The sequence below is a fragment of the Macrobrachium nipponense genome, chromosome 15 (assembly GCF_015104395.2).
Source record: "Macrobrachium nipponense isolate FS-2020 chromosome 15, ASM1510439v2, whole genome shotgun sequence".
NCBI classification, from domain to species: Eukaryota; Metazoa; Arthropoda; class Malacostraca; order Decapoda; family Palaemonidae; genus Macrobrachium; species Macrobrachium nipponense.
Window position 1 is genome coordinate 43,416,326 of NC_087208.1, and position 8,535 is coordinate 43,424,860.

Below are 8,535 nucleotides of genomic sequence, written 5' to 3' on the forward strand. Positions count from 1 at the left end.
GGGTGGGTGGGTTGGGTTGGGGGGGGAGGGTGGGGGGGGGGGTGGGGCAGGAGTGCTCGATTGCGTTCTTGTTTGCTTATTAGAGGAGATATTGTACCTAACTTAATGTTTTGTTTATATAAAGATCAATTATTTTTTATATTATTTTAGTATAACATCGTGGAAAGACTTGTCACTTCTTCCCAGGAAAGAAGGAATGAATGAACGAATGAATGAAGAAAAGAAGGAAGGAAAGAGTGAATGAATGACTTAATGAAGGAAGGAAGAAAAGAAGGACTGAATAAATGAATGAATGAAGAAAACAAGAAGGAATGAATGATTGAATGAATGAATGAATGAAGGAAAAGAATGAATGAATAGGAAAGAGTGAATGAATGACTTAATGAAGGAAGGAAGAAAAGAAGGAATGAATGATTGAATGAATGAATGAATGAAGAAAAGAATGAATGAATGAATGAATGAATGAATGAATGAATGAATGAATGAATGAAGAAAAGAAGGAAGGAAGGAAGGAAGGAAGGAAGGAATGAATGAATGATGAATAAATGAATTAAGGCAGGAAGGAAGTACAAGAAAAAAGGAAGAAATGTATGAATGAATGAAGAAAAGAAAGAAGGAAGGAAGGGAGGGGAGTGAATGATTGAATGGATGATAAGGAAGGGAGGAAGGAAGGAAGGAAGTAAGAAAAAAAGGAAGAAAATGTATGAATGAATGAGAATGAAGATGTAGTAAATGAATGAACGAACGAAAGAATAAAGGAATTAAAAATGAAAAGGAAGCAAAACGAAAGAAATGTATGAATGAAGGAGAAAGGAGGGAAGGTAAGGAAGCAAGAAAGACCACGAATAACTGCTACTTTCACCCTCTGGTACCTTTCCTGCGAACCAAAGAAGGCTTCCTTCCACTAGCCGTCTGTCTGTCTGTCTGTCTGTCTGTCTGTCTGTTCCCACACAGATCTAATTATAGACCCTGGACAGTGGAAGGCTTCCGCAGACGAAGATTTCATCATCTACTAAAAGTTATCACACGGCGTTGATTAACATCTCGTATCAACTTCAGCCGTATTACTTAACGTTTATATACGTTTTAATGACCTTCCGTTGGTATTTTTTTCTTCGCCTCGCTGAGGGGCTTTAACAAAGGGACGGAGATAATGGGGATTAATTATTGTTATTTGTTTGTTGGTTGTAAGTTGTAAATTTCCTTAGGACGGCTGAGGACGTTCGGTCGGTGGATCGACTAATACGGGGATCACGCGCCACGTTTCACTTAACCGAAGAAGCTGTCTTTTATTATTATGATGATTTTTGTTAATTTTGATATCCTTTTTTTGGGAGAGCGGGCGGGTTTGCTTTGATGAATATAGAGTCCTGCATTAGCTTAAGACACTGCATCATCTGGATCTGCTAACTTTGATGATGGCTTTTGTATACACACAGCTTATATATTAATATATAATATATATCCTTAATATATAATATAATATATATAATATTATATATCTATATTAACTATAGATAATTAGATATATATACTATTCTATATATATATATATGTGTGTGTGTGGTGTGTGTGTGTGGGTGGTGGTGTGTAATATATATATTAATTATATATATTATATATATAGTTATATACTATATATATATATATATATATAATATATTATATATGTGTGGGTGTGGGTGGTTGTGTTTTTGTATATATTAATATAATATTAGTATATATATATATATATATTATTATATATATTAATATATATATATATTATATATATACTTATATATAATAATCTATATATATATATATATTGATTGGTGTGTGTGTGTGTTTGTGTGTGTATATTATATTATATCATCTATAGCTACCTCTATCTATATATCTTAATATCATATATATATATCTATTGTGTGTTGTGTGTTGTGTGTCTCTATATATATATCTCTATATAATTATATATATCTATTATATATTATTAATTGGTTTTACGAACTCTGGGACCTACAGAGACAATGTTGTACGGTTGTCGAAATTATCCTGGTTTAAAGGACGACACAACTGGTTACGGCCTCTGAGGAGGTCCACTTCTGGTTCGATACATGAAATCAAAAAAAATATATATATATATCAAACCAACCAACAGTTTTGAAACTGGGGCTACGAAATATAAGAAAAAAATGGAAACAAAAAAAACAACCTAAAAAAACACAACCAAAGGTTTTCTTTTTAAACAAGCTTACTAAACAAAGTGAAATGCAAAGAATGGTTATCTCCTATCTACATAAAGATGATCAAAGAATCTTACACTGCATGAACTGGGGGGAAAGAACAGTTGAGGAGTTAATCCGAAATACTTGCTAAACAGTTTGGCACTTCGAAGAGGTGGCTTCATAAAAGTAGAGCGGGCAATTGCAGACGTCCTCTTGACTCCGTATTGCAGGAACTAGTCCTACCTTGTAAGACCCAGGAACTCTCCCCGCTTTTTCCCCCTTTTCTTCCTCTCTAAGTCCGTTCTCAACGTAGGGGAGACCAACTTATGGCTGTCCAAACACCGGAAGAACCGACTAAGACCAATATCCCAACCAACTCTCTAACAACTCTTCTTTTGATTGAATACTTTATCGTTCGGTTCCTTTTTTTCTCGTATCTCACGGAAGATCTCTGCTGGCTATCTGCTCTCTCCCTGATTATCTGATCTGTGGCTCTTACTACTGGGTGATCTCTCTCTTTTACGATTACGTCTTCCTCTTACGGATTCACTGCTTCCTCCAAAGTTCCTGACTTCGGTCGTATTTATACAAGCACCTCTGGGGGCGGAGCCGACGGGCGAACGTCCCGACCTAATCCAGGGATTTCTAGAACTTCTTAGATGAATCTAAGACTAGGTTTATTGGCATCAAAAAGAAAACGCGGCGTTTCTCACGTAACACTTGGCGCGTTTTTGCGCGTCCCCAACCGCCCTCGACGATTCCCAGAAACAACCCACGAATATAGGCGACCTCCAACAACTGGGCGCGAAAACAGCCTGCCTTACTGCCGAATTCTTTCCTCCCGAAAATGCGTTTCTCCTTTCCTTTAACTTCCTTTGCTATGAAGGCAGTTAACCAACCATCACACATACACACACCAATACTACGCATACACGCACGACCACCACACACCATATATAATAATAATATATATCATTATATATTATAATTATATATATAATAATATATATATATAGTATATATATTATAATATCTATTATATATCTATAATATATATATGATTATTAATAATATATTATATATCTATATATAATATATATATATATATATAGATATAATATAATATTAAACATTATAATATATGTTATGTATGTATATATATTATGTTAGTATAATATATATCTATTATCTATATAATATATCTATGTATTATATATATATGTATATCTAATATACATTTGCTCCAACCTTTTGTTCTCACCAGACGCCAGGTAGGCCTCCAGGCCTGTCAGTCGTCCTGCTTCAGGTAACCAGTCTCCATTCTTGGCGATCCATCCATAGAGGCCTCATCTTCTTCAACTTCCCCGAAACAAAATAAACGACCTCTCCTCCTCTACTCCTCATCGTCTATGTTTTGGTAGGCCATCTCATTTTTGGGTCTTTTCCTACCGGCGGTGTGTTCCCCCCCCCCCCCCTTTTCCCCTTCCTTCCGGTGGTCCCATTTCCAAAAACCTTATAGGATATCGCCCTCCTCCTCCATTTTTTGGTTTTGGTGTGTCCCAAACCATCTAAGTGTGTCCTCTCTCCACAAAAATTCTAGTATCCCCTCCACTTCCCAGTTCTCCATTCTAATGTCTTCATTTCGTAGCCTATCGTAGTCTTGTTAACACCCTTTTTATTAGTCTTAGGGCTTTCATTTCAGCTGGCCCTGAAGTTGCTTCTTCTAGTTTCTTTGATGGTTCAATGTCCATGATTCAAATCGCCATAAAAGTTCGATAGTTGTTCCTTAAAATAAGCGAGGTTACATTATGGTTTTCACTTTGTGAGGTAAGTTTTCTGTCCTTTCATTCATGTGGGGGTGATAGGCAGATACATATTGGTTACTGGGAAGGAATTTCTTGTATTCGGGTATTTAGTTATTTCCAGTTTTGAATGCGTTTTTGGTCCTAAACTAAACTTACTCCTAAAGTATTTGAAATTTTCTAACACTTTTGTTTCAAATTGCTGACCTTCTAACTTCTACATCTACGTTTACTTGTGGTGTTCGTGATAGGTGGCATGATCTCTGTCTTTATTCTTTTTTGTTTGATCCGCATTCCATTAGCTGTTAAGATCACGTTCCAGTTTGTTTTGAGTTTTCTTGGGAGAGATTTCTGGCGCATTGAGGGCTTATCATTGCATGGTCATCTGCAATACATAAGGTTGATGGGTCATATCTGCAGCTTCATTCTCCCCGCCTAGTTCCCGTTCAGTACATTTATCTAAGAACCAATATAAAAAGAAGTGGGCGAAAAGGGTACGCTGCCCGCTGTCTTATACTCCTGAGTTTTATTTCAAATACCAGTCTTCCATTCATTCCTTGATTTGTTTTTACTCTGGATCTGATGTTTTTGAATAGGTGTTATAAATTGCTTTCTTATAAGTTTCTCCGGGGATTCCATAGTAACGGGTCTTTTGTAGGGCATCCCATATTTTTCAATTCTTGGTACTCTATCAAAACGCCTTTCTAGATCTATAAAAGCCAATATATCTATCCCTGTCCCCATTCCCAGCTCATCTCAAATCTCATCTTGAGGGAGAAAAATCATATCAGATTGTTCCCTCTTCCCTGGTCGAAAACCGTTTTTGGTTGCCATTTCACCCCAGCTTTGGTTACAATCCAACTATCTTCTGCCAATCTCGTTTTATTGCAAGTAGTTCTTTCCTATGATAACTTTAAAATACATGTGACATTGTAGGAGATATTTCCTTCTATAATTGGCTAGCCTAATTTGTCTTGTCAGCCTATTTCACTTGAGAGTTGGGCATTATTAAGTATGTTCTCTTCCTCCATCGGAGGTTGCTTTTTGCAGGTGGGCAGTTTGCCATTCCAGAAAAAAGGTGAATGTTCGAATTATGCTGCTAGTAGCCAATGGACTCCCTGTGCTCCTTGCCATGCCTCCCCCTACCATATTTTTGTTAAGGTACATGCTGTGTATTTGGTAATTGTATCCATGCATGCCGCATGGGGCCTTAGTTAAACCATTTCTCATCCTCTTGTGAGCCATTTTTTTTAACGTCCAGTTGTTGTTATGTCAGGTTCTGCATTCCCTCTGACCATAATAATGTATCTATATATATATAATATTATAAATATATATTAAATATATATATTATATCTATATTAATTTTTTCTTTTATTTCCACTATTTCCTCCACTAGTGATACAAAAATTAATGTCTATATGTTATACCAACATAAGGTTTATATAATTTAATAACTCTATATAGAATATTATATATTATATATTCTATATATATAGTAAATATATATATATATATATATATATATAAAGATATATAATACATACCTATATTATATATAATTATATATATATATAGTTATATAATCTATACTTATATTATCTTATGTATATATATAATATATATAATATCTATAATATAGTCCATATATATAATAATAATAACTTATATATATATAATTATATCTAATATTGCATCTATTATATATAATAATATAATAATATATATATATATATATATATCCATGTATACCTCTTATTCTTTACATTTTCAGTTATAATAATCTCTATATAATCTCTAATATAATATATATATGATATATATTCTATTATTATATATAATGTATATATTTGTGTGTGTGGTGTGTGTGTGTGTTGTGTGTGGGTTGTGTGTGTATTATATTTCCATTTCCATAACCAATCGGCTTTAAGACTGACCTAAAACCGTAATATTTACGAACAGCAGGCCTACATTTTCTTTTCACAAAACGATCCGCAACTTTTTTCCCAGTATTTTCAATTCACATTTTTTTTTTTTCCAATTTTACATCCTTCTCCTTACTTCCCATATGAATTCACAAACTTAAAAATACAAATGGGACTCTAAATGAACACATTTCCATTGTGGTGGATTTCTATATTCTTTTATGGGAACAGATGATAGGGATGGATTAAAAATAGAGATTTTTTTTTATTCACTATACCATGAGTTTAAAGTGCTGTCGATTATTTTTTTTCCTTCTTTTCAACCTCAACAATAACCTGTTTTCAGGAATATTGATTTTCCCCACCGTCAGCTCGTAACCGGGGAAACCACATAGTGGAAATATTTCTTGGTAATTGCTATTCTCTTGTGGGATTCCACCACTCCTTTTCAGGAAGTTTTGTAAAAGGTGTGGTATCTAAAAAGAGAAGTAAAAGAATATTCTATTTAATTATTTATTTATTTATTCAATTATACTTAAAATAATTCAATAATAATAAATGAATAATAATAATAAAATAATAAATAAATAATAATAATAATAATAATAATAATAATAATAATAGATAAGTAATAATAATAATAATAATAATAGTGCATTTAGAGAGTTTTTCATTATTATCATTAGTGATTATTTATTATCATTACTTAGCAAACGTGACCCATCTGACGATTGGGTGATAAAATACTAGTGCAAAAGTGAAAAATTTATATGTACTATTTGTTGTTCAGCAATATTAAAATAAGGGCGATTTTTATACCATACGTACTATAGGAACCTCTTTGTTACACAATATTATCAGTTTTGGTCCACACTTAATTTCCAAGTTGGAAGTCAGTTGCTATGCTCATTTTCGCCACATACAGTTTGGCCATAGCTTGTTAACATTGGGGGTGACGGCAGAAACAACGCCAACCACGAATCCAAAAGTCCCAGGTCCTGTGACCTTTTGTTTGGCAGTGAATGAGAACGGCCAGGGTTGATGGGAAACTGCCCTGCCGCCTGTAACTGGAACGGAAACCTTGGGTTTGTCCGAATGCATCAGGTGGAATGCCGGGGGATGAAACAGAACGTTTGGGCCGTTGTTGAGGGCCCGTTGCTATCACTGCTTACGATGACGTGGGAAGATTTAGCTACATAACGGTTGTACCTCGTTCCGTTGTCAATTTGTCCATTGGTCTATGGATCGAATTCCGAAGGACAACCATTACTGGTTTGTACTTCTTCAACCGTTATTTTTGTGCACTGGTTAGGTCCCCCGATGGATTTAAGTTTAATTCAAAAAATCTTGCCGGAATTATTGAGTGATAATTTTTTCATCTTCTACTTGTTGGGTCCGAATCTGCAATATTGCGTGGAACTTTCTCCCGGGGAAGTTTGTACAGGAATTATGTCTGAAAAATCGTAAAGTAACTCATGTCCTACGGGTGAATAACAATCCACTCGTTTTCCACGGCCAGAAACCATAAACCCAGCTCCTTCCTTTTCAGGGAATCCCTTCTCAACCCCCACCCCCCTACAAAGGTCGGGGTAGGTTGGATGAAACCATTACAAAACCATTTTAGGGGTCCCCACCATAACCCTGCCAAGTTTCATGCCATCTGACCAGCCATTGGGCCTCCGTGATTTGAATGACAGACAGACAGACAGACAGAGACATTACGCCCATTATAGTATGATTGATTATTATTATTATTATTATTATTATTATTATTATTATTATTATTATTATAAACTGAAAAAATAAAGGCTGTCCTACATAGTATCGGAATGCATGTGAAAATCTAAATTATATTAATTGCTTTTAATCGGACTTTGTTGTCTCTTTTGGGTCAAAAATACCTTTAGCTGTAGAAGGTATTTTCTTGGGAATCAATTAAAACTCAAGAAAATTATAAATATAAACTATTTTGCTGTTATTTCCATGAATAAAGATGGTTTCTCATTGCTAGGTATCCTAGAAATTCGATATATCAATCTTTTCATTACAGAAGAAATTGAAGAGTGTCACCTTTTAATGGATTTAGACACATCCATGTCTCCAAATCTTGTCAAAATTCTTCTGAAACTAGAGTTTAAATTTTACGGTTAGAATCAAAACACATTCGCTCCCCCAAGTCTGTATCAGCTTTCTTTTTGAAAACGTCTGTGTAGATTAAAACATATTCTGGTCTCAAAACCTATGATTTGTAAACCTACTTTTTCAAACCATAGCTACATCCTCCTTTTAGATTAAGGACAAATTGTTTTCCCAGCAACTACGGCCTTTTTCAGAGTATCATTGCATCTTCTTGGGAAGGTAAAATACGCTGCTTTTCCCCAGCCTACGCCAGCTTTCTTAATGAAACCATAGTTTACGTTTTCCCAAGAGATAAAAGACCACTTATTGTCCCAAACCTTTATCAGCTTCTTTTATCAAACCCATATTTACACCTAGATATAAGACACATTCTTGTCCCAAACCTATATCAACCTTCTATCAAACCATAGTTACATCTCCCTGGGAGAAAAAGTTACATTATTGTCTCCAAACCTTTGTCAA